Source organism: Hylobates moloch, unplaced genomic scaffold (assembly GCF_009828535.3).
Source record: "Hylobates moloch isolate HMO894 unplaced genomic scaffold, HMol_V3 SCAFFOLD_16, whole genome shotgun sequence".
Lineage (NCBI taxonomy): Eukaryota > Metazoa > Chordata > Mammalia > Primates > Hylobatidae > Hylobates > Hylobates moloch.
Genome location: NW_026652291.1, coordinates 34,049,590 through 34,076,617, shown reverse-complemented (window position 1 = coordinate 34,076,617; position 27,028 = coordinate 34,049,590). Strand labels below are relative to the sequence as shown.

Here is a 27,028-nt window from a genome sequence, read left to right as displayed (position 1 = left end):
ACAGTATCTTGCAAAGAGAAGATACTGAATGAATATTTGATGGAATATGAAGGAAGCAAGATGAAATAAAAAGAAGATACTGTAAAGATGTTATCATAAAGACTTTGCCAGAACTTTTTTCATAAATATTTTAAGAATATTTTTGGACTTAGGTTATAAATATGACTTCCAAATTGATAATCATATAAATTTTTAAAATAAAATATATGTAAGAGAGCAACAGAAAGTATATCAACTTTGCTACTTTTATGTAACTTTATTTGTAGCTTTTAAAATAATCCACTTCTTCCCACTAAACCAAAAGTGCCTTGAGATTGGATCCACGGTTTGTTTTTTTCTTTCTAACTTCCAACATTACATATTGAGCACAAGACTTCAGGACTTCATTTTCATTGGTGCTTCAGAAACATCACTTCCTGGTAAAGATAAACAAGAAGTATTCAGTTATGAATAAGTTGTCAGAGATGTCTCTCATGTGTGAGACTGTTCCATTTCCCAGGGATTTCTCTCATTTCTGTAGTAGGGTGTATGACAGCCCATATGGAGTCTACAACTAGAATCCAGACTGTGTATGCAATACGGAGATAGATGTCCCACACCTACTTCCTGGTTTTGGAACATGAGGAAATCACTCAATTGGGCTGTAAAAATTTAAATCTATATTTGTTTAATCATGCAGAATATTTATTTTTAACCTTATTATTTAAAAAATAAAACAGATATAAAAGGCCAGGCACGGTGGCTCACGCCTGTAATCCCAGCACTTTGGGAGGCCGAGGTGGGTGGATCACCTGAGGTCAGGAGTTCAAGACCAGCCTGGGCAACATGGTGAAACCCCGTTTCTACTAAAAATACAAAAATTAGCCGGGCATGGTGGCGCGTGCCTCTAATCCCAGCTATTCAGGAGGCTGAGGCAGGAGAATCGCTTGAGCCCGGGAAGCGGAGGTTGCAGTGAGCTGAGATTGCACCATTGCACTTCAGGCTGGGTGACAGAGCGAGACTCCAGTTAAAACAAACCAACAGAAAAAACAGATACAAAAGACACATGAAACAAATGTATAGCCTAATGAATTATTATATGTCCAACTTTCTTATAACCAACACCAAAGTCAAGAAATAGAACTAGGCCAGCTATCCCGGAAGCCCCTCCACATATCCTGTCTCAACTATAGTCCCTTCCCTCCATCCTTACCCTCCCATCCCAAGAAATCACTATCCCGACTTTTATAGCAGTGATTCTCAAAGTGTCTAGAATCTTGATAGAAAAGCAAATTATTGGGTCCCATCACAGACCTAAGAAATAAAAAACTCTTGGAGTGGAGCCCAGCAATCCATGTTTTAAATTTTTTTCCAGGTGATTCTCATGAAAACTTAAAGCTTGAGAACCACTGTTTTATAGGAATCACTTCCTTCTGTTTCTTTGTCATTTTATCACTAAAGTATGCACTCTTAAACACTGTAGTTTATTCCTGCCCATTGTTAAAATTTCGTTCCTTTTAAGTCTCTTTCAATGTAAAATTTTCCCCTTCAGCCCCTTCTTTTCCTTACAATTTACCTGTTAAAGGCTGTTTGGCCTGTATCATTTTCCACAGTTTGGCCTTTGCTGAGTGTATACTCATGGTGCAGTTCAACAGATGCTTCTGTCCTCTATTTCCTGCAAATTGGCAGCTGGATCCAGACGTTAATTGGACTTCAGTTTGATCTCACTGGCAAGACTACAGGTGATGTTCTGTTTTTTCAATCAGGAGGCACATGTTTGTCTGTCTGTGATGTTAGAAACTGTTGATAATGCCTAAATCCATTAATTCATTCGGGGTTACAAAGTGGTGATGTTCTAATTCTATCATTTCTTTTTCATTTTTCATTTATTACCTAAAATCGTTTTTTGTTTTGTTTTGGTTTTTTTTTTTTTTTTTGAGACAGAATCTTGCTTTGTTGCCCAGGCTGGAGTGCAGCAGTGGCACAATCTTGGCTCACTGCAACCGTTGCCTCCTGGGTTCAAGCAATTCTCCTGCTTCAGCCTCCAGTAGCTGGGATTATAGACACCTGCCACCACGCCCAGCTAATCTTTTTATTTTTAGTAGAGATGGGGTTTTACCATGTTGGCCAGGCTGGTCTTGAACTCCCAAGCTCAAGTGATCCACCGGCCTTGGCCTCCCAAAGTGCTGGCATTAGAGGCATGAGCCACAGAGCCTGGCCTAAAATATTTTTATAAAGAGATGTTCCTTTCATCTACTAATCCAGTGGTACAATTTATATAGAAAATGCCAGTAAATGCTTGATTCTTATTTTTTTAACCAGTTTTCAAGATAATCAATTAGTTCCCCATCAACCTCCAAAGGTGACCAATTATTTTTAAATAGCATTTTGGACTCATGGATTTAAATATATTTGACAGGATTTCAATCCACTGCAGTTATTGTCATTATTGAAGCTCAAATCCTGCCATCTTGGGCTAATAGATGCCACTTCAAGTTGGTTCCTGGGTCCTTTTGAGAGAACTATTTGGAATAATAATACGTTATAGGTTCATTTGGTACATTTCCTACCCTAAGACACTTCTTTAAGAAGGTCTGGGTTCTTTCAGAGTGAATAGATATTTCAAGACCATAATCTAAACTCTAATGGAGCCCATTTTGACTGGGTAGGACATTGTTTTTAGGCCTTTTCAATGAACAAAGTTATAAGTGTGTGTGTGTGTTAGTTATTTAGTGCTGTGTAACAAATCACCTCAAAACATAGCTTCTTAAAACAATAAAATTTATTACCTCCAACAGTTTCTGTGGGTCAGAAATCCAAGAGTGGCTTACAGGGACGGTTCTGAAGTCACCTGAAGGCTTGACTGGACTGGAAGATTCACTTCCAAGGTGGTACACTCCCAACCTGGCATGTTGGTGCTGGCTCTTGGCAAGGCCCTCAGTGGCTCACCATGTGGACCTCTCCTCAGGGCTTCTTGAATGCCCTAATGTCCCCAGAAGCAAGTGATCAAAAATAACAAGGCAGAAGCCACAATGTTTTTTATGATCTAGCATTGGAAGTCACACCCTGTCAATCCCATGATGTCCTGTTGCTTACACAGGTTGGGGGAGGAGGAGGAAACTACATAAGGACATGAGCGTGAAAAGGAGAGAAACACTGGGGACCATCTTGGAGGCTGGTTGATATTTAAAGATAAAATACCAGCAGAGTGTCGTGGCTCACGCCTGTAATCCCAACATTTCGGGAGGCCAAGGCAGGAGGGTCACTTGAGGCCAGGAGTTTGAGAACAGCCTGGGCAACATGTCATATTACAAAAAATAAAAAATAAAAATAGCTGGGTGTGGTGGTACATGTGTATTCCTAGCTACTTGGGAGGCTGAAGGCAGGAGGATCACTTGAGCCCAGAAAGTTGAGGCTGCAGTGAGCCATGACTGTGCCACTGCACTCCAGCCTGGGCAACAGAGTAAGACCCTATCTCAAAAAACAAACAAACAAACAAACAACCTCATGAATTCATGCTGCTCCTTCCAAGTCACATTCAGGACTCAGGGTTTTTACTTAATTTATTCCACATTGTATGCATAACTCTTTTCATACTGAGAATCCTAGCAATTAGAACATCTCGTAATTGCCCATCTATTTTTATGTTGCTTTGGGTATTCGAAGAGGCAAACACCAAGATGGGATTAACCATGCAAGAGCTTTTGGTAGGGAAATGTCTGGGAAGGGCAAAGGGAAGGAAACAAGAATAGCAGAGATGCAATGCAAGTCTAACACTGAGAAAGGGACCAAAGAAGGGAAGTAGATGGATAGGAAGAGCCCTAGACTGCAGCTCAGTTCTAAAAAACCTTTGGCCAGGCAGAGGGGAACTCCTGCAGCCACAGTCACCTGCTGCAGAAGTGCTGCCTCTGGTAGGAGCAGATCTGCACTAATGTACCGCTCTGCTCATTCAATGGCTGGGAGCAGCCCTGGGGGAATGGCCCTAGTGCCAACTCAGTAGGTGGAGGGGGTGGTTCCAGAGCATGGAAGCTGGGGCTATCACTCAACTATGCTCCCAAAGGCAGCATATCTGAGTGGTGCATTTCCCAGGGTGCTACTGCCTCATCCCACCTTATACATAACAGACGCAGTGTAACAATACCAATCCCACTGCCACCGAGATGATCCCTGAAAAGAGTTAAAATGCTTTTGTACATATTCTCTCCATAACCCACTCCCCTGCCTTGTGAAAATATTTCCACATATTTAAGGTTGCAGAATACGGCCATCACATACGTATTCTTTCCCCTTTAACCCTCATTTTATGATGTCTGAATTTTTTTATTATTTATTTATTTATTTATTTATTTATTTATTTATTTATTTATTTATTTTTTTTTTTGAGACGGAGTCTCGCTCTGTCGCCCAGGCTGGAGTGCAGTGGCGCAGTCTCGGCTCACTGCAAGCTCCGCCTCCCGGGTTCACGCCATTCTCCTGCCTCAGCCTCTCCGAGTAGCTGGGACTACAGGCGCCCGCCACCACGCCCGGCTAATTTTTTTGTATTTTTAGTAGAGACGGGGTTTCACCGTGGTCTCGATCTCCTGACCTCGTGATCCGCCCGCCTCGGCCTCCCAAAGTGCTGGGATTACAAGCGTGAGCCACCGCACCCGGCCCTATTTATTTATTTTTTTTAAGACGGAGTCTTGCTCTGTCACTCAGGTTTGAGTGCAGTGGTGCGATCTTGGCTCACTGCAACCTCCGCCTCCCAGGTTCAAGTGATTCTCCTGCCTCAGCCTTCTGAGTAGCTGGGACTACAGGCGCCTGTCACCAGGCCCGACTAATTTTTGTATTTTTAGTAGAGGCGGGGTTTCACCATGTTGGCCAGGCTGGTCTCGAACTCCTGACCTCAAATGACCCACCCACCTCAGCCTCCCAAAGTGCTGGGATTACAGGCGCGAGCCACCGCACCAGGCCTGACATCTGAATTTTTACAAATCCTTCTGTCAGGCTAAAGTTATACACATGCTCTCCCTCTACCCTTACCATAATCAGTAGAACTTACACTGATTTCAGTGTATCCATTCATATTTGAGAAAGGATCTGTAGTTCATAATTCTGATGGTAACAGTCCGGTTACTTTTACTGCTGTAAGAAAATGTAATAGACCTATGACCCTGAGACATTTGGCCTCACATGTGACCTCAAACCTAGAGTTAGATGATCCAGAGTTAATCTGACAGCTCAGTTGGTGGAAGCTCAACCTGTGACCATCTTCCTGTGCTACGGTAACTCACACTCGAAGGCCCAAAGCAGAGGTGCAATATCTATGCGAATTTTTTAGCTAGAATAGAAGACTTTGGGGAGGATATGTTGTGGATTTCCTTCCATGACCCACAGACATCAGGAGAGTAGGAGGGCCAGGGGCAGAGTGTGGTTCAACCCTTCTGCTGCATTAGAGGCACCTCAATGGAAAAGTTTGGGAAGCGTTGATCTATATATGGCTCAGCTATTAGACAGAGCTTTTCAGGTTTTTAAACATAATTTAAACAACAGTAAGTGAAGATTCATAAAGAAGCCAATGCCGCACAGCAATTATTCCAGGACCCCAGGCTTTAGTCTGGGATTGTCTTCCCACCCCTTCCCTATTCATGACCCCAGAGTTTTCACAACACAAAATGGCTCTGTGAATCAGTTAAGTACACAGAGACAAATCCAGGCAAACTCAAGTGCGTGAGAAGAATCCCATTAAGATTCCCAAGATGAGAACCCTCTGTGAGAAAGTGTCATTGAATTTTTTGATAATTCCCCCTCGGATGACTACGTGGAAAAATTACAAAGGATTTCTTTGGTTTCTGGTGTGAGAATTTCTGATTACCCTTTCCTTTCATTTCCTTGATCTTTACCAAAACATGAATGATGCTGGCCTTGCAGATGCTGGTGATTTGGTTTGGTGTGCCAAGCAGGCTGCGGTGGAGACCACTGTGGGGAGTCTTGGTGGGCAAGGCAACGCTCTCCTGGCATAGGAGTGACAACTACCCAGACAGAGAAATCCTCGGTCAGTGCAATCATGTCCACTCCTGGTCTAAGTCCCATCTTGCCCCTTAGATTGAAGAACAAGACGGAAAAGGATAAAATAGCAAATGGGCTTCTAGCTTTGGCTCTTGGTCTCTCCTCTGGGCAATACTCTTCCCACTCAAACCAGACACCTCCCACCTGCCAAGAAAAATCTGGTGCTAAAATACAATCAGACTTGTAAAAACCATAACATGGGGTGATTATTTTAATTACAAAATCTTTCATTTTCCAAGAAGAACATTTGCCAGTAGATTCCTTTAAATAACCAAGTCCCTTGGCATATTTAAAAGGAGATATGAGGCCGGGTGTGGTGGCTCACACCTGTAATCCCAGCACTTTGGGAGGCCAAGGAGGGCGGATCACCTGAGGTCAGGAGTTCGAGACCAGCCTGGCCAACATGGTGAAACCCCATCTGTACTAAAAATACAAAAATTAGCCAGGCATGGTGGCAAGTGCCTGTAATCCCAGCTACTCGGGAGGCTGAGGCAGGAGAATCGCTTGAACCGGGGAGGCGGAGGTTGCAGTGAGCCGAGATCACACCATTGTACTCCAGCCTGGGGGACAAGAGCGAGACTTGTCTCAAAAAGAAAAAAATAATAATAATAAAAGGAGATATGACTGACAATGCATGACACGTGTGGAGCTTTTTTGGAAGCAGATCCCATACAGGTCATTGGGGTGGCCTTGCCATGTAAGGACAACCCTGTTTCCCCATGTTGGCCGGGCTGGTCTCGAACTCTAGGTGAACCAAGGTGGTATTAAAATAGCATTTCTAGAATCAAAGTGGAGAGAAATCATCTTTGAACATCCAATGTCTGATTCAAGTGTTATGAAAACAAGGCTTTGCTCTTTAACCAATGCTTGTTTAATTCAATGTGGCCTGCAGTTACAATCTTGTGCAGGGCCTAGGATTTTGAGCCCTGGAGGTGGAGTGCCTGGATTTAAGTCTCAGTTATGCCAGCTACAAGTTCTATGACCTTGAGGAAGTTATTTAACCTTTTCGAGCCTCTGTTTTCTTACCTGGAGAATGAATTGATATGAACATTAAATGTGGTGATATAGTAAATGTGATAATATCTGTAAAACTCCATCTGCTGGTCATGCACTAAGTTATTAACTATGTTAATGCCTGTTAGATGAGCAGGATGCCATCCCAAAGGCCCAGCAAGTAGGACAGATGTCCTCTTGTACTGATTACAGGATCCATGCACCAGGGGAGGGCTTGCAATGCAGCTTTTCTTGTAATCTAATCGGCACTGAGAGTGCTATTCTATATTAGTTAGACTAAACTCCAAATTGATGTTTTTAGCTAACATCTCCTTAAACTTCAAATGATCAATATCAAACAATTCATCTAGAACATCAATTTCTATAGGGCACTAACCCTTCCAAGTGACTCGGTGGAGATGTTTGTTAATTAAAATGAGAAAATCATCATGTGATGTATCAAGGCTTTTCTATGACTAGAGCAATTGGAAACAATTGTTAAAAATTGTTTTTAAAATGTCCTGGTTGAAATGATTTCTGCTGTAACCTATAGCAGTGGTTCTCAAAATGCGGTTCCTGGAGGAGACTCACCTAGGAACCGCTTAGAAATGCAAATTCTTAGGTCCCACCCCAGACTTATTAAAATATGGCAATCTGTGGTTTCGTAAGCTCTCAGAGGTGACACTGATCCATAGCACTGATGGCATATGGATCCATGCTTCCCACTGCACACCCTCGCTCCATTTCTGAGAGATCCCATTCATGAAGCACAGCATCTTTCCCATTGAGTCTGGATGAAATCTCAGAACCCTCTTCAACACAGTGCCAAAAGTTGCTACAAATCAATCAAAGTTTGCATGTCTGGTGAGGCTGTGGTGCTCTGAGATCTCAATGAAGCATTCATTCAACTACTTGACTTTCTCCTAGAGGAAAATTATGGCCCTACCGAAATAGGTTAGGAGACCCCCTCAAGACAATAAGAAAGCAAGTTGGATTTCTGAACTTTTATAATCAAATAACACCCCTAACATACGCACACCCAGTCACTACAGCATATGAAAATTTCCTCAACTAGCAACATAGGCACAGTGTCTATAGTGCAGGCTCTTTCCAGACAGCTCAATCTCGATGTAATTGCCATCGTCAAACCTTGTTAAACATCCAATTGTGGAGTATGAAAGACACATGCTATCTACCTATTTATCTGCTTCTAGTTATTCGAATATGCTACCTTTTATAAAAAACTAGATCACAAAAAATTGAACTTCGTCCCCCTCGGGCTGTTCCTCTCACCAAATAAAACTATCTTTTGAAAAAAAGACTTTGAGAAGGCTTTCAGTAGTACATATATGCAATAAGCCAATTAAAGAAAAAAATAGAAAATCAAAAGTTGGCAGAATTACAGAGATACACGTATACCAGGACTCTCGGGGAATGTGGTTATTGTGGTTAAACATTCTTCTTAACTCTAAGCAATAGAGATATATGATGGGTTAAATAAAATTATCAGGGTTATGAAATGTATTTCCACTACTCTGATGAGACTTTTTTTCTGAATATAGATATCAAGAGTCATACATGCTGTTGTCATATTTGCTTTCCTGTTATTCTATAAGCCTTATGAATTTCTCCTTCTACTTACTTTATCTGAAATCTCAGTCATCAATATTCAGTGTAAATGGGCCATAGAGCATGAGATCAACCCATATTTAGACTTGTCCTATTTTATCACTGTCTGTTTGTTGCGGTGGTTCATTATTTGATGTATGGAACTTTCGAAAGTTTCTTTTTAAAAAATGAAACTTCATTTATCTTTGACCATATTGCCTAATACATTGGAATTAGCTTGCTACAAATCTTCATTGAATGAGGTTACTTCCTTAATAGCATTTCTGACAGATGGCCATTGCTGTTAGTAACAGCAGTTGACATCCTGGGAATTTAAATATTCAAACCAATTCAACAAGAATTTATTTAGTAATCTATTATGTGTCATAAATGGTGTGGCTTGAGCTTCAAGGCATGCTGGGAGGTCCCAGTTGCAAAAAGAACTTGAACGAAAGCCAGCCAGGACCACAACACCATCCAGGCCAAAGTCCAAAACCAGGAAGTCTGATCTAGTAGAATGGGACACGATGCAGGCCTTCTGAGCAACAAACAGCACTCGTTCTTAGGGGTCAAGTCTGAGTCCAAGAACAGAGATAACTATTCCAATTGCTGGAAGTTATGATTGAGAAAAAGACTGGCAGAAACTAGGTGAATTCATGGCTTCTATTCATGACTGGACTTCAGTTCTACTGGGAATCTGGAATGGATACCAGCTGGTTGAGGCTACAGAGGAAGGCTTTAATGGAATGTATATGTTGCTGCCCAAAGACTAATTTCCTCCTCAAGCAAATTAGACATTGGGTATAAGGGCTACAGATTACTTCCGTGATCCACTGTGGCATACACCATTATCTACCCTCCAGCATCCAGGACTTTACTTTTCCTTGTTCTGGGCAGCAGTGTGTCCTATTCCAGGCAACGGGTTATGAAAGGACTAAAGTATACTCATGGCAGTCCTGTTCCCTGACTTCTTAGCCTCCCTTGAAGCAGGCGGTGCCAGCTGTAACCAGGGAGACAGAGGGGAACTTGGCGGGAGATGCTTTGGGGAAAGCTTTTGTTTTTCTGTTAAAAGAAACGGGACTGGCACAGCCCTTCACCCTTTCTTTATGACTTTCCTACAAACTTGTAACCAGCAAGAAAAGGTCAAGTAAATCACAGAGATGCCTGCTCTACCATCATTGAACCACTAAATTAATGTCAGCAGCCACGTATGTCCTGACTGCTGCTATGTCAGAATTATAAGCCCATTTGTTTAAGCCATCAATAGATACGCTGTTATTCACAATGGAAAGCATTCCTAATACCCCCACTTCCTATGAAGATGGAAATCCTGACCTCCATCACCTTCAGAGACCATGTGGCAGAAGATGGGAATGGACATGACACTCTGTGCTAGGGGCTGAAGGCATGGAAATGTGGGTGGCAGAGATCCTGGCCTAAGGACCTTGTAATTTCATTTGAGAGAGCGAACTTAGGGTAGGGTCTCATCACACCCCACATGAGTTGTTTGCTGTAGCTCAGAAGACCATATTTTAAGATAAACCTTATTTGAGATAAGCCTAGGACAGTTAAGATACTGGAAAACTGTCATGGAAGAAATGGTTGAAGTAAGAGAATTCTAGCAATGAGAATGTGGTATAGAGAAAGCATTCCTACATTAGGAATTCCTTCATTACATACTTTACCCTCACTATACTAACTGGCGGTTTAGTGGGACAGAGTCGTAGCTGGTCCCAATCTGTGTTCTAGCCCCTGTTAGCTACCTGATCTTGACAAACCCATTAAACCTCACTACCTCTCAATTTCTTCACTATCTTTTTTTTTTGAGATGGAGTTTCACTCTGTCACCCAGGTTTGAGTGCAGTGGGGCGATCTCGACTCACTGCAACTTTTGCTTCCCAGGTTCAAGCGATTCTCCCACCTTGGCCTCCCAAGAAGCTGGGACTACAGGCGTGTGCCACCACACCAAATGAATTTTTGTGTTTTTAGTAGAGATGGGGTTTCACCATGTTGGCCAGGCTGGTCTCAAACTCCTGACCTCAAGTGATCCTCCCGCCTCAGCTTCCCAAAGTGGGATTATAGGAGTGAGCCACCATACCTGGCCAGTTTCTTTATTCTTAAAATGGGGACAATAATAGTATTTACCATATATAAAATAAATGAAATAATCCATGTAATGCATTTAACTCAATGCCTGGAACACACTAAATAATAAATAATAATCAATAAATGCTATTTATACTATTTTGAGAAGTAGCTAAGTACATGGACTCTGGGGTCTGAATACCTGGGTTTAAATCTTGCATTCACTACTTACTGCCTATATAATCTTAAGTCTCAGTTTTCTCATCTGTAAAGTGGGATTAATGATAGCACTGACAGGATAGTTGTGAGAATTAATTCAAATAGTGCATGTAAAGCACTTGGCATGGTTAAATATCCAGTAAATGTTGGCTATTATTAGCTACACTGTGAGCAATATAAAAGATGTATAGGACCTACTTCTTGTTTGCAAAATGCTTATTATGTTAGTTTCTAAGAAGTAATGAGAGGCAGGGTTCAGTGGCTCACACCTGTAATTCCAACACTTTGGGAGGCTGAGATGGGAGGATTGCTTGAGCCCAGGAGTTTGAGACCAGCCTGGACAACATTGTGAGACCCCATATCTAAAAAGAAAAAAATCATGGTGGCACATGCCTATAGTCCCAACTACTCAGGAGGTTGAGGTGGGAGGGTCACTTGAGCCCAGGAGGTAAAGGTTGCAGTGAGCTGTGATTGTGCCACTGCACTCCAGCCTGAGCAACAAAGCAAGACCCTGTCTCAAAAAGAGTAACGATAATTAAATAATGATGTATAAGCATGAGGAAATCAGGGAGGGGAATAATCACTGAGGATGGAAAGGTTAGGGATAATACCATGGAGGAAGCTGGATTTAAGGTGGGCCTTATGTGATAGGTAGAGTGGGGATACTTGAAGAAATGGAGAGAGGATACAGGATTATTATATTTTTCTTCAATTTTTAGGAGACTGCTTTACACATGTCATTTATTCTTCCTTCTTCTAGCCTCATCTTCCTGGAGTAAAGTGAATATTTTAATAATGTGATTTAGGAAAACACAACATGTGAAATAGGGTAGCCCTAATTTCATAGCTGCTCATCCAAACAAATCTAATGATATTTTAAAGATCATTTGTACAACGTGCAGTTGAGACAATGTCTATAGAAAAATAAATAAATAAAAATGAAAAGTAAAAGAGTACAGGGACTGGTATCAAGAACTACTAGGCATATGATCCTATATATAAATTACGTTTAGCAACGATGACAACAGAGATATAGGTAGCATACAGGTACTGGGCTTTTTCTGTGAAATATGGATTCTGCTTTTGGAAAGAAATCTATCAAGAGTTCTCTGAAACAGGCTAGGTACAGTGGCTCATGCCTGTAATCCCAGCACTTTGGGAGGCTGACGCAGGTGGATCACCTGAGGTCAGCAGTTTGAGACCAGCCTGGCCAACATGGTGAAACCCTGTCTCTACTAAAAATACAAAAATTAGCTAGGTTTGATGGTGTGTGCCTATAGTCCCAGCTACTTGGGAGGCTGAAGTAGAACTGCTTGAACCCAGGAAGCAGAGGTTGCAGTGAGCTGAGATCACGCCATTGCACTCCAGCCTACACAACAGAGCGAGATTCCATTTTAAAAAAACAAAACAAAAACAAAAACGAAACAAAAAAGGGAGTTTTCTGAAATAAACAAAGACATTGCTATTTCTAGAATGAGGAACACTGGCTTCAAAGACTTCAGTAGAGGACTCAAGACTTTTCCTAACTTAGCCATCCCAATGTTGCTAACCGTATCTCCTAACATTCTTCAAACACCCACCGACTGTGGCACTAGGCCAGTCTCCTTGAGGTCTCCCGAATGCATCCCGCTCTCTTACTGGGCTTGTTACCAGCCAGTGCCTGCCATAGAGTAGGTGCTCCAGAACCACTGGCCAGAACCACATCCATTTCTTACATGTGCTGTTTTGCCAGCCTGGAATCCTTTTCTTTGACATCTCTGTTTAGCTGAAGCTTATGCATGCTACATGAGGCCTTTTCCTACCATGTGAGTCCTCACTTATCTTTCCCTTCTCTAAACCACAGCAGTTGTCATTTGCATCACTGATGGGAACAACTATGTGGCTTCCAACTGCTGGGCTCCTGTAGCCATTTCTCTGGTCCCAACCACCTCTTAAGTTTTCCTTTCCCTTTTCCAGTATGATCTAGGTTTTCCAGGCAGAGAGAGCAGTATCAGCAAAGCCCAGAGACCCAAGAGAACATGAAATTCAGGGAACAGTTTGTAGGTCAGTGATCGTGATGGCCGTGCCCCTAAGAAAACATGCCTAAAAAGAACCGAAATCAGTTTCTCCATAGCCAAAATCTCTTTATGATATTTTTGCTTCAAGAACACAGTAGTCTATTACAGTATGACTATATTCTCTGGAACACTTGCTGAAAATCTGAAACCTTAAAAAATTGTGACGTATCAGTCTATTAAGCTAAGTGGCTTTCTACCTAACACCTCTGCTTCAGGGCTAAGCAACATCCTAGCTAGAAGCCTGCTGAACTAGAAACATTAATTTTCCCTTTCTCCCAAGAAGATGACACATGAATGCTATGCCCCTCCTTCATAATCCTAACATTCTGCTACAAGGGTGAGCTCTCTCTGATTTGTGATTGACAAGTTTGCCAGGGGTGATAACTGGCCTAATCACTTGCCTTATAGATGAGAACTGAAGCCATTTGGAATTTATCCCTCTATCACTAAGCTCTGACTACTGTTTCTTCTTCACATGCACAAGAGCTATTCCTCAAAGACATTATCTTTGCCATTTATTTTGCCCTCTAACACTTCAAGTTTCAATACAACATCACAATTTATTTGCATGCCAGGTGTTGTTAGATAAACAGGCATTTGAATTACGAGCAACTGGAGACTATTAGACAGTGAATTTTCTCTCTTTTTCATTTAAATTCTCTCTTTCTAAAATTTATTCTAGGTTTTGCTGACATGTTGTGTTGGAGAATTACTGAAAGGTTGTGAATAGGAACTACACAACATACTGGCTTTGCCTCTATGCTATAAGAGTGTGTTAACTTTCCTCTGTATTCCCAGAGTCTTACACTGAGCCTGGTCCTTACTACATCTTCTTTTAAATGTTTAGTGAATAAACTCTGTGATGGATTAAAGATGGCTACATATTCTTTACTACATAGGCAGGTGATGTAATTGTATCAACAGAATATGGCAGAAGTGATGTTGTGGCAATTTCTGGGCACTGGAAGCTTCTGCTTTGTGTCCTTCAGAACACTTTCTCTGGAAGCCCTGCCATGTAAGTCTGAATACCCCGAGACTGTTTTGCTGGAGAAGCCAGTTAACAGTCCCAGCAGAGTTCAGCCTTCCATACATCTGTCAAGGTGCAGAGGGGTGAATGGAGCCTGCAGACTGTTAGCAGAATACCACTTGGAACAGAAGAAGCACCTGGCTGGGCCCTGCCAGAATTCCCTGACCCACAAAATCTGTGATATAATAAAATTATTGGTTTTTTAGCCACTTAAGTTTTAGATTACTTTGTTTTATAACCATAAATAACCAGAACAAAATCCTGAGGGGGGCTCCATGTACACTATTCAGCACCCCAGAGATCAACTTGTGTATTCATAGCTACTGTTCACCCGACTAGAGCAGGATGGTACACACGTGAGGACAGTTGGGCTGATTTACCACAGCTAGTGGTGGCCAGTAAGTGCTGTTTCTCATTTTGTGAGTTCTTGGGCAGCATAGACCAGGGAACCTGACCAACCTCAGGACACACAGATTTCAAACAGGATTCTATCTAGCACTTTAGACCCAGGAGGACTGAGCCCTCATAATTCTTTCTGCTGATTATTGGAAGAGTTAATCATTCGATAGAACTAAAATTTCTAATAGAATGAGATTAGACGGAAATTAGAGATAAGACCAAAAGACTCTTCATGGTGATGATGGAGTGAGAACCACTAGATTAAATGAACATAAAGACAGAGGGCAGATGCATTTCCTTTCTCACTCAAATGGTAGATCCTGAGAAATACTGTTGCAAAAAACCCCAGAAATACAGATGGGATGAAGAATAAGAGAAATCTGACCACATAGGGGAGGAGGGTCAGTGAAAATTCATTCTGTGTGTACTTGAAATTTCTGATTCAAGGGACCAGAACACATGTCATTAGCATTTTCAATTTTTTTGAAAATTGAAGAGAACAAAAGCTGAAGAGAATAACTCAGAAATACAATGATGATAAGATAATTGTTTAACATGAAAATCCTTGGGTGGAGTACTAAGAGACTTCCATTTCAGTCCCAACACCTGGCAATTGATTGGACTTATTCTTAACTCAGTTTTCTTGTTGTAAAATGACACCACTCCGCTTTCTTCATGGAAATTATGTGGGTTGGATTGCAGAAGAGAAAATAAAAAGTGGCTTAGAAGGAAAAAGAAAGAATATGCAATTAGTAAATAGTACCAGTTCTTGAGAAGTTTGGAATAGAAACATTTTCCTCTTCAAACACATAACCTCTTTTTTTAGATTAAAGTAAACAAATCACTCTTTTACTATTACACAAATGCTGATTATTAAGTTTATATAAAAATTAACTATAATTAGATAATGAAAGACAAGTAAATGAATCAGCAAGACATATAAACAGCAACATTGTCTAAGAAGAATTCACCATCTAGACCGATTCTGTTGCATCTTGGGCTGGGTGTAATCCTGTAAAAACACACAGGATGTGAGATGAAGGCCAAATCATCTGGTAATCAAGTTGCATCTCTGGGGGCTGAGAGTACAAAGGAGTCCCTGGAAGAGGAACTGGCAAATTGGTGGCCTTGGTGGCAATGGCTGATAGCAGCTCTCTTGGGCCATTGGGGGGACTTAACAGTCTGGTAGTTAGTTGTTGTCACCCAGCAAACACATACCCCAAAAGAGAAGCCATTTCTTTTGTCTAATTAATAGGTAGTGCCAATGGAGATACCAGTGTTTCTCAAGCTGTCCTCTGCAGAACCACCCCTGTCCCTAGAGGGCTTATTAAGGTTCAATCCTGGGACCTACCCCAGATCAACGAAATCAGAACCTCTGCACCAGGGGTGAGGAATCTATATTTTAATAGGTACCCTGGGTGCTTTCACTGAAAATCTCATAGTTTAAGGACTGCTGCACTCTCCTGCACAATGTGACTGTCCACAAATATGCCATGTTCACCCCATCTTCAGTTTCTTTGCTTTTTCTCCCTCCAGGAACACTCCTCCCTCCTCTACTTTCTTCACCCCATGGGCTAAGATCCACTGGCTTCCTGGGGCTGTCGCAACTTCTTGATCTCTTTTTCATGAACTCTAATTATGTTCTTTAATCCTGTCTTATCCTACTTTGTAACCTCTTTCATGGGTATAGTAAATCCCCCTTCATTCCATTAATTCCATTAATTCCTGCCCAGGGCAGAAAGATCCCGCTTTAAATGGTTTCCTTCTCTGACAAGGCCTGTCTCCTAGCCACTTTTTTATTTTTAAATAAATGCTTTTGCTTCCTGTATTTCAATACAACAGAAGGAGTGGGTCTTAGAGCTCCGTAAGAGCAGAAAGTCCTGAGGAGCAGATGTCTTCCAGAGAAAACGGGAAAAGTTCTCACTCCACCCCCACCACTGCACTGTTGAGCTTCACTGATTAGATCTCAAGAGGTACAAGATTTTTTCTATCACTATTGATTGTTTTGGTTTTTCCCTTCATTAACCCCCTCAGCATCAAAATAAATTTAAACTGAAGACAATGTTTGTGCCTTTTCCCCAACTATATTATAATCTTAAGGGCTGAAACCTAGTCTTAATGCTTCTTATATAATTCCTCCACCCTAGACATTTATTATTGTCTGCCCGCCCTCTTCCCCGGGAACTGCCACCCCCTCAGTCTTGTCATGATTCTTCCATGACGTTTTATGCAATGTGCCTCCAGGCTTCTGGTCACAGCTGATTGGTCTAGAGGTGGGCATCTGATTTAAAGCTTTGTCAGTCAGTTCCTTTTCTCCCCAGGTATTTTGAAAACCGGGGAGATGTTTGAATTCAGATTGAGCCCAGGAGATATTTTCCCTATGTGAACCAGAACAGTGGAGGAAACTATTCTTTAGAAAGAGATAAGAATGCTGTAGATAGAGGAAGATGCAGAGAGAGGAGCACATGAGTGATGGAGGGGGTTTAGATGGGACTGTATTTCTACCACTGGGTATCTTTTGGAACTCACAGTTTTCAGAATAAAGCCTCCATTTTATGTTAAGCTAGTTCAGGGAAGACTCAAAGGGCAAGGGAAAAGGGAGTTGTGGATAGCCTCTAGATAGCCAGTCCACAGGATCTAAGGAAACACCTATGATCTCACGTTTACGAAGCAATCATTATTATGCCCACTTGAAAAACAAGAAACGAAGGCTTAGAGGAGTTAAGTAACTTTTCCTAAAACCACTCTGTTACTAAGCTGGAGGTGGGTGTGGGACTTGAGACCAGCTCCATCTGACTCCACCATGCTGAACTGTCCTCAAGTGAAGGCCAATGGGTGTGATGCTGAGGGCTCCATTCATTCTTAGAATCTCACTCTGTCACCCAGGCTGGAGTGCAGTGGAACAATCTTGGTCATTGCAACCTTCAACCCGTGTTCAAGCCTGGGCAACAGAGTGAGACTAGCCTAAGAGAAAACAAAACAAAACAAAAAAAAAAAGAAAGAGAAGTGAGAAGTCCAGAAAATTAAATAATTTATCTGACTCAGCTAGGTAAAGATAGAGTCTGAATTGGAGTACAGAATTGAATTCAAGCCAGGCTTGAGGTCTAGTAGATTTTCCTCTACAACACTCGGTGTATTTTCTTTGTGTAGCTATAGGATAAGTAAAAAATTACATGGGGTGGCCTTGGCCATTTCTCATACTTGAGTAGATATACTCATCACTTTTCCCCAAGTGAAAAGAACAAATAAAATTCCTTTAAAAGGCTTTTAAAAACTTCATCTCTGGAAAGCTATTTGTAAAAATTTAGGATGAGTGCTGAGCTGCTGAAGGTCCTAAATATCTCTGAACTATCAGCATATTCATTATTGTCCTCTTTTCCCTTAAATAAAGGCTGTGATGGCTTTAATATTCAGTCGTTCTCCTTGGCATGCCCGCAAACAAAAACCCTCATTACACGTTTCTTGTACTCAAGAACATGCAAAGCGTGATTTCTCCTGCGGAATCTCACTGCGCACTCCTTGGATGTCACAAGGCAGCTGCAGCTCATGCGCCCCTGCAGCTCCTGGGTTCGTGTGAATGTCGCCTCCACTCTGGCTGGCAATGGAACAAGCCAGATGGTCTTGGGAGGCCTCAGCCCACCGCTTCCAAGTCATGAGAAAGCCTCTTTTCATTTCTAGGGATTTTAAAAAGACAAGAGAGTAGACAGAGGACTTTTAAAATTCACCTTCCTTCCTTGACACCTTCTCTACTGTGAATCTGATGAAAGGAATAAAGGGGAAAGGGCTGTTTGGAAGGTAATTTCCAGCTCCTAAGAGAATATTGAAGTTATTTTAAATGGTTCAAAGAGCTTCCTAAAAGGAAATATTAATAGTAGGATGAATAAAAAATCTTGAAATGGTTCAGAGACAATTAAAAAATATATATATATATATGCAATTGGGGTGGCTGCAGTGGCTCATGCCTGTAATCCCAGCACTTTGGGAGGCCGAGGTGGGTGGATCACCTGAGGTCAGGAGTTCGAGACCAGCCTGGCAAACATGATGAGACCTGTCTCTACTAAAAATACAAAAATTAGCCGGGCATGGTGGTACGCACCTGTAATCCCAGTTACTCGGGAGGCTGAAGGAGAACTGCTTGAACCCGGGAGCTGAGATTGAGCCACTGCACTCCAGCCTGGGTGACAGAGTAAACTCTGTCTCAAAAAAATATATATATATATTATAACTGTAATAGCTTGTGTTGATGTCCATAGTATAGAGGAAAATGTCAAAAGTATTGGTGGGCCAGAACTTTTCATCGTTTTTGGGATTTTTATTTCATTTTATTTTATCCATGTTTATAAGAAAATTGCCTGAAAACCCAGGAAAGGCATGAGTGGCTCAATGGAAAATGCTTCAAAAGAAAATGCCTATGACAAGGAAAGAAAGTTTGTGAGGGTGCATTTTAATTAAAATGTTATCTAGGCAGGGTGCGGTGGCTCACGCCTGTAATCCCAGCACTTTGGGAGGCTGAGGCGGGCAGATCACTTGAGGGCAGGAGTTCGAGACCAGCCTGACCAACATGGAGAAACCCCATCTCTACTAAAAATACAAAAAAAATACAAAAAAAAAAAAATTAGCCAGACATGGTGACAGGCGTCTATAATCCAAGCTACTTTGGAGGCTGAGGCAGAAGAATCGCCTGAATCCAGGAGGCGGAGGTTGCAGTGAGCTGAGATTGTGCTGCTGCACTCCAGCCTGGGCAACGAGAGTGAAACTCCTTCTCAAAAAAAAAAAAAAAAAGTATCTAAACGCATCATATTAGCAATTATAAGCTACTGCTTGCCAAATTTGTGATTGCAGTTCTAATCTCTTCTCCAACCCATGGATTTCTAAATCTCATGCTTCTAATATTCTATGCATCATAAATGCAAATTTGAATGTTTCCACCCTTGCTGAAAATCCTTCAATGGCTCCCTACTGCCTACAGAATAAAGCCCAAGTCCTGAATATATCACACAGGCCCTTGTGACTTGTCCTCATTCTCTCTAGCTGACATTGGTGCATAAGACCTGGATTGCCTCTACCCTATATCCCTATAACTTCATGGCTCAAAAGGCTCACAAAGGCTTCCGAATATCAAGGTGCTTTCTGAGCCAGAAAGCCAGGTAAGGGATTTTCCACTCCATCAGAATGGGAGCCCTGATTCTGCTTTGCTGTTAAACTTCATTCTTTCATTGCACAGTTATGGAGTGCCTATTTTTGTCAGGAACTGTGTTAAATTATAGGGATTTAAGAGCAAACAAGGCACACATTATGACTACAAAGAGCTTACATACCTGATTAAACACTATTGGTTTCCTATTACTGCTATAACGAATTATCACGAATTTGTTGCTTAAAACACCACCATTTTATTGTCTTACATTTCTGGAGGTCAGAAGTCTGAAATGAGTTTCACTTGGATAAAATCAAGATACTGGCAGGGTTGCATTCCTTATGAAATCTATAGGGGAGAATCTGTTTTTCTTGCCTTTCCAGCTTCTAGAGGTTGTCTACATGCCTTGGCTTATGGTCTCTTCCTCCACTGGCAAAGCCAGTAATGTAGCATCTTCAGATCTCTCTCTGACTCTGTTCCTGTGGTCACATCTCCATGTCTAACTCTGACCCTCCTACTTCCCTCTTATGAAAACCTTGTGGTTACATTGAGCCCACTTAGATAATCCAGGATAAACTCCCTATCTCCAGATCTTTAACTTAATCATATCTTTGTAAAATCTCTTTTGCCACATAAGGTAACATATTCACAGGTTTTGGGGATTAGGATGTGGAAATCTTGGAGGGTAGGGGTGTTCTCTTTACCATACTCTGCTAGCAGGTTTATTTTGTCTGCATGAGCACTGTTTGCTTATATGAAAAACATGTGTTGAGTGCCTACTATGTGCCAGGCGCTGTTCTAGGTGCTGGGAATACAGCAGTGAATAAAGCAGACATACAGTTCCTGCCCTCAGGGATCTTACCTTCTAGATGAAAGACAGACAATAAACCAAGAAACAACTAGATAATATGTCAGGGAGTGATAGACTTCAGAGAGCAATAGAACTGTGTGGGGAGTATGAGATTGGGGTGATTGCTATTTTGTAAAGGGTGACTGTAACAATCAAGGTCTAGTTAGGAGAATGGAAGCTGTTCTTGATCATTCAAAAAGAGGGAATTTTTATTTTTATTATTTTTTTGAGACAGGGTCTCTCTCTGTCACCCAGGTTGGAATGCAGTGGTGCAGTCTTGGCTCACTGCAGCCTCCACCTCCTGGGCTCAAGTGATCCTCCCACCTCAGCCTCCAGCTAATGTTTTTGTATTTTTAGTAGAGATGGAGTTTGGCCATGTTGCCCAGGCTGGTCTCCAACTTCTGGCTTCAAGTGATCCACCCTCCTCAGCCTCCCAAAGTGCTGGAATTAGTGGTATGAGCCATCGAGCCAGGCCAAAATGAGAGAATTTTTATACAAGGGAACTACACGGTGGATGGAAGAGCTGATAAATTAACCAGGGTGATGAGGGAACCCAGAGGTTTTGTTTTTTTTTTTTTTTTTTTGAGATGGAGTTTTGCTTTTGTTGCCCAGGCTGGAGTGCAATGGCTCGATCTTGGCTCACCGCAACCTCTGCCTCCTGGGTTCAAACGATTCTCCTGCCTCAGCCTCCCCAGTAGCTGGGATCACAGGCATGTGCCACCACGCCTGGCTAATTTTGTATTTTTAGTAGAGACTGTGTTTCTCCACGTTGGTCTGGCTGGTCTCCGACTCCCGACCCTAGGCGATCTGCCCGCCTTGGCCTCCCAAAGTGCTGGGATTACAGGCGTGGGCCACCGCGCCCAGCCGGAAACCCACAGATTCTTAACACCAGGAAGCTACTATCACCTTCTAGCTGAAGTTATATCAGAGCCTGGGGATGGTTCTCACCCAGTGGAACCTGGGGCCATGGAGGAGATGCACTTGCTACTAAAACTCTGCCTGAAGCAGACAGAGAGAGGAGTGGAATGGCTTTCACTTGTCAATTCTGTCTGTCCAAATTCCTGTTATGCATCCCGATGGCTGAACCCAGCTGGAAGCCCCTGACAAGGCGTCCTTGAAAACATGGCCCATGGGGGTCAGCCCTACTGCAAGGTAGAGCAGGACAAGAGAGAGCACCCAAGAGCAAGCAGGCAGATAACCAACACAGTTACCTCTGTACAGACATCTAAACAGACCCAGAAAGTGCATCATGCAGATATTTGGGGAAAGAGCTCTCCCGGCAGAGCAAAGAGCAAATGCAAGGCCTGGAGGCAGCAGAGCGCCAAGTGTAGTCAAAGAATAGCAGGAATGCCAGTGTGGCTGGGGTAGAAAGAGGGAGGGGAGAGAGGGAGGGATTGGGAGTCAGAGAATATACAGTTCCTGGCCAGAATATGAACTGGGGCTTTTTCTCCGAGTGAGGTGAGAGGTCCTGGAAGCTTTGTTAGCAGAGAAGTGACAAGATTAGGCTTACTCATGCTCCACACTCTGGATCCTGTGTGTAGAACAAATTATTGGAGGCGAAATGCAGGAGTAGGGAAACCAACTAGGAGACCAGTAGAGAGATAATTGTGATAATCCAGGTGAGAAATGGCTTGAATCAGAGAGGTGGAGCTGCAGTGGGTGGAAATGGTTGGATTCTACACATATTTTGAAGAGAGGACCATCAGAATTTGTTGATGGTTTGTATGTGAGAGAAATAGAGGAGTCAAGGATGATTCCAAGACTTTTGCTCTGAACAAAGCTTCTGAACCTCTGGGAAGATACCCTTAACGGAGTTGGGGAAGACTGCTGGAGGGAAGTTTTTGTTTTTTTTTTTTTTTTTTGACACAGTCTCGCTCTGTCGCCAGGCTGGAGTGCGGTGGCGCAATCTCGGCTCACTGCAAGCTCCGTCTCCCAGGTTCAAGTGATTCTTCTGCCTCAGCCTCCTGAGTAGCTGGGACTACAGGCACGTGCCACCACGCCCAGCTAATTTTTGTATTTTTAGTAGAGATGGGGTTTCACCATGTTGGCCAGGATGGTCTGGATCTCTTGACCTTGTGATCCACCCGCCTCGGCCTCCCAAAGGGAATTGGTTTTGAGAGGGACATCTGGAGTTCAGGAGGGCACTGGTTTTGGGGGGAATACTTGGAGCTCATCGGTTTTAAACATGTGAAGTTTGAAATACCTAGTATGTAATCAACTGTAGATGTCGAGTAGCAGATGGATGTACAAATCTGGAGATGGGGGAGATGACTAGCCTGGAGGTGTAAATTTGGGAGTATTTAATGTATAGATGGTATTTAAAACGATCAGACTGGTGAGCTCACCACAGAGTGAAAAGAGACCATAAAGAGATGTCCGAAGTCTGAGTCCTGGAGCCTCCTATGTTGAGAGGTTCAAGACTAAAAAGACCAGAAAGGTAGGATAAGAACTAGGATAGACTCTTGGCTCAGAAGCCAAGGGAAGAAAACATTCAAGAACCAGCATGGTTGACCTCTTCCCTGCTGCTGAGGGCTCCAGCCAGGTGAGCTTGGAAGTTGAGCACCAGATTTAGCAATAAGGCAGTCACTGATGCCCCTGAGAAGACCTGTTGCTGTGGAGTAGTGGGGGTGAAAGGCTGCTCAGAGTGGATTCAAGGGAAGGGAAGGATAGGAATTGAAGACATCAAGCATGGAAGAGCCTTTTGAAGATTCCAGTTATAAAGTGAAGCAGGGGGAGACATAAAATTTAGGAAGCATTTTATTTTTTACCACGGCAGATATTCCAGTGTGCTTGTAAGCCCTTAGAAGTGAAGCAGTAGAGAAGGAAAATTTGCTGATTCAAGAGAGAGTGGGGACAGTTGCTGAATCAATGTCTCTGAGTTAAGAGGCGATGGCACTGATGCACAGACCGAGAGGCTAATCTTGGCTAAGAGCACCAAGAGTTCATAAGTGACAGGAAGGACAGAGGAGTATATGCAGACAGATGCAGGTAGGCTGGTAGACAGAGTGGTAGAGAGGGTATGTGTGTTCAGTTCTCTTCTGATTGTTTCTATTTTACCAGCAAAAGAGGGAGCAAGGCCATTAGCTGGAAGTACTAGGCAGAGGTTTGATTAAGGAGGAGGGAAGAATACAGGGAAGTATAGTAGTTTTGCTGTTGATTAACAGAATGTTAATTGGTTATAAAGTAGTTGGTGTTTTAAACTTTTAATGAATACTACTATGTAAATGACAGAAGGGACATTTTCTAAGGAATCCAGTATTCATGTAAACAGAGTTACACCAATAAGGCTAAAACAGTAACACCCTAAAATTGAAACAACATGGGATATCATTTAATCCTGAATAATTCTGAGGGCACTTTGGACCTTTGTAATGATTTAATCTTTCTAAATATCACTTAGAATAATGCCCTGTAGACATACAGCTACTGGAGTCCTGAATAGGCCAGTTAAATCAGATTTTAAATGTAAAACATGCAAATGTGAGTCAGTGTTTATAACATTAAAAAATACATAAAATTTGTTTGTATGGTAGGCCTCTGTGTCAAAATTCATTCTATATTTGGTATACTCTATACATTAGGGTGTTTTGTTGAGTAGAAGTAAATAACCAGAGAGAAATGAATTCACCTGGGTTTTAACGAACTAAGAAGCAAATAGGGAGGGAAAAACATAGTAAATGACCAGATGTTCTTATCACTAGAAAGGTTACATATCCTTTGTGTTGGAGGGCAAAGGGAAGGGGTTGAGCAGAGATGGGTAGAGGAGCCAAGAGAGTGGACAGGAAGTAGACTGAGATCTAGTCTGTGTTCTTGGCAAACTCTCCATTCCCCGTTTCCCTCTTATGCTGCCTGACATCTGCTATTTTGAAACCTAGGAAGGTCAGGAGGATACAGCAGGAGTGATTGACCTAGAGAATGTGCAGTTGGAAACTAGGCTTTGGTAGCTTTCACTTTTTATCTCCTTTAGAAACACGGATGAAAGTTCTGCCATCACTGAGGGATAAATAGTACCCAGGGCCTTGAAAAAGCAGTTTTAGATCCCTGGGACAATTTCTACTATTTTACTATGTCTGAAGATTAGGGAGGTTATTTTTGTAATTTGAGGCCAACACCCATCTCTTGAGCCTTATAAGAATCACTGAAGAATGTTAATAGATTTGGCTAGCATTTAGGTCAATTATTTCAAATGGCTATCTGGGAGTCATAAAACAGATGGCCCTGAAATTGTACTGTGTTGGTGGATGTAGATTGGCAGCCATCCTTTAAGGGCAAAATTATGTTAAAAGCTAAGCTAGAACAAATGAGCAACAACTGATTTATAATATTTTGCAATGTTATGGAAAATGGTTCCTTAAAACAGATTCACAGGACTGATGGTGATGTTCCATTGTGTTTCTTTGTGAAAATGTGATATTAAACATACCAGTAAATGAACCAGAGGCCCTCCCTCCTTCCCTCCCTTCTCCCCTCCCTCCCTTCCTTCCTTCCTTCCTGCCTTCTTTCCATAGATCTAGTCTCCCTTCCTTCCTTCCTTCCTTCTTTCCTTCCTCCCTCCCTCCCTCTTTCCTTATAGTTATTTTGGGAGTATGGACGTATTTAGTTTGGGTCTTTGGTTTTAATTAGAATATTTATTAAATAACAAGGAATCTGCTTTGAGTTAGTGTAAAAGCAAATCATGAACTATAGATTACCTTTGAAATTACTGTAACATGGTCAATATTTTTGTTGTTTTTGTAGTTAGGACAAGAGAAATTTTAAAATAAAATTGTCAACATTTAAAGAAAATTGTCAACATGTAGCTACTCTTTGTGAAACTGACCTACTATAAGATGAAACCTTTTTTTTATCATTTGCTGTAAAAGGAAGATTTGTTATTTATTGGAAAATTTTATAGGTCTAAGAGCTCTTATATGATATATATATATATATATATATATATAGATATACACAGACACACACATATGTGTATATATATTTAGATATAGGATCTCACTGTGTTGCCCAGGCTGGAGTGCAGTGGTGTGATCACAGGTCACTGCAGCCTTTAACTCCTGGGCTCAAGTGATTCTCAAGCCTCAGCCTCCTGAATAGCTGGGACTACAGGTGCATGTCAATATACCTAGCTAATATTTTTTACTTTTGTAGAGACAGGGTCTCTCTGTGTTGCCCAGGATAGTCTCAAACTCCTGGCTTCAAGCAGTCTTCCCACCTGGGCCTCCCAAAGTGCTGGGATTACGCATGTGAGCCACCATGCCAGCCAGCTATAGAATTTTAAAGCTGTAATAACCTAACATGTGGGGTACCCTCCACAGATGAAGAATCAGAGAGATTAACTTCTCAAGGAGACTCAATTATTAGAGGCACAGAAAAATGTAAACGCTAGTTTCCTGACTTTGTCTAGTATCACTTAGGTTTCTAATACACAAACTTTCATTGACAGGATTTAAACTTGCAAGTGACTTAAAAGTTTTGACTGCCTAGTCCTCATATGCTTAGGTTCATGCTTTAGGTTTCTAGTTCTGTGGGACTGAGTTAAATAATGGTTTCCCCATGTTCATGGATAGGAATTTTAAAAATTGAGATACAATCCACATACACTGGAATCTATTTTTACTCATCCATTTTGAAATCTAAAGTTTAACTTCTATTCACAATATCCATTTTATTTAGGCAGTGAGTATATAATAACCCTCACCTCAGAAAAGTTTCTACAGTTAAAAGACACAGGCCTGAGGAGAGTTCATCTTCATCCTTAATAGCATTTTGGAGTACGTATAAAGGCGTCTGAGGATGCCTAATGATTAAAAAAAAAGTTTCCCTCCCCATGGTGAATAGGGTTTTTACGAGAAAAATATGGAGAAAGCAGAGATTATTACCACTGAAAAAGACAAGGTGTTAACAGAAATGGGAGGGTAGTTTAATAGAGTCCAAACTTGACTGTACTCTCTAGGGTAGGGCCAAAGGCAAGTACTGAGGACAGGTATGGACTGTTGGGTTCAACTTTTTAAAAAAGTAGCCAATACCTAGTATGGACCAAGCCTGTGGAGGCGCTGAGAATACAGAGATGAATGAGCCAGTTCCTGAAGGAGACCAGTCTGCGTGTGTGTGCGAGTTGAGAAGAGGAGGGAGGGAGCATGGGGGGTGTGGGGATGGAGGAATGAGATCGAAAGAAAAGGCCGAAAAACTGAATATATGGTAGAAATTTGGGGTGCAGATATGTGCTGGCTTCTAGGCAGAAACCTGTCCCAGAACCTCTTAATACATTAGTCTCATTTGCCAAATTTGGCCAGATATCATGACTGTGGTGTTCTAGAGATGCCCTCTTGAATCGGTTTAAAAATTATCCTTCCGCAACCACCCCTAGCTTTCCCTACCGCCAGTGCGCCGGGCAGGTTGAAAACTGCACCCACGTTTGCAGCCTCTGCTCTCCGCAGGAGACAGGAATCCAGGGCTTTGCCGTCGTCATAGCAACCAGAAGTTCCGCGGTCCCCTACCCTCCCGCGACTTCTTCCACTTCCTCCGCCCGCAGGGCCCAGCCGCCGCTTTTCTCGCGAGACTTGTGCGCCGCGCTGAGCCGCTCCGAGGTGATCTCACCCGAGACTTGGGGGAGAGGGAGGAGTGAAGGA

General features: G+C 42.2%; 1 long non-coding RNA gene across 4 annotated transcripts; it reads right to left on the bottom strand.

The window, feature by feature from the left end:
- Window positions 1-236: 236 nt before the first annotated feature.
- Window positions 237-26,952, bottom strand: LOC116484946 (uncharacterized). 4 transcript variants are annotated; one of them, XR_004252710.2, is made up of 4 exons: window positions 26,777-26,952; window positions 2,769-2,962; window positions 1,556-1,792; window positions 237-416 (listed from the first exon to the last, which is right to left on the bottom strand). It is a non-coding gene; the product is annotated as an uncharacterized LOC116484946 (long non-coding RNA). The 4 variants fall into 4 exon arrangements; XR_009210237.1 differs by having other exon boundaries at window positions 1,556-1,764; XR_009210239.1 differs by having other exon boundaries at window positions 1,556-1,729.
- Between the last annotated feature and the right edge of the window lie 76 nt (window positions 26,953-27,028).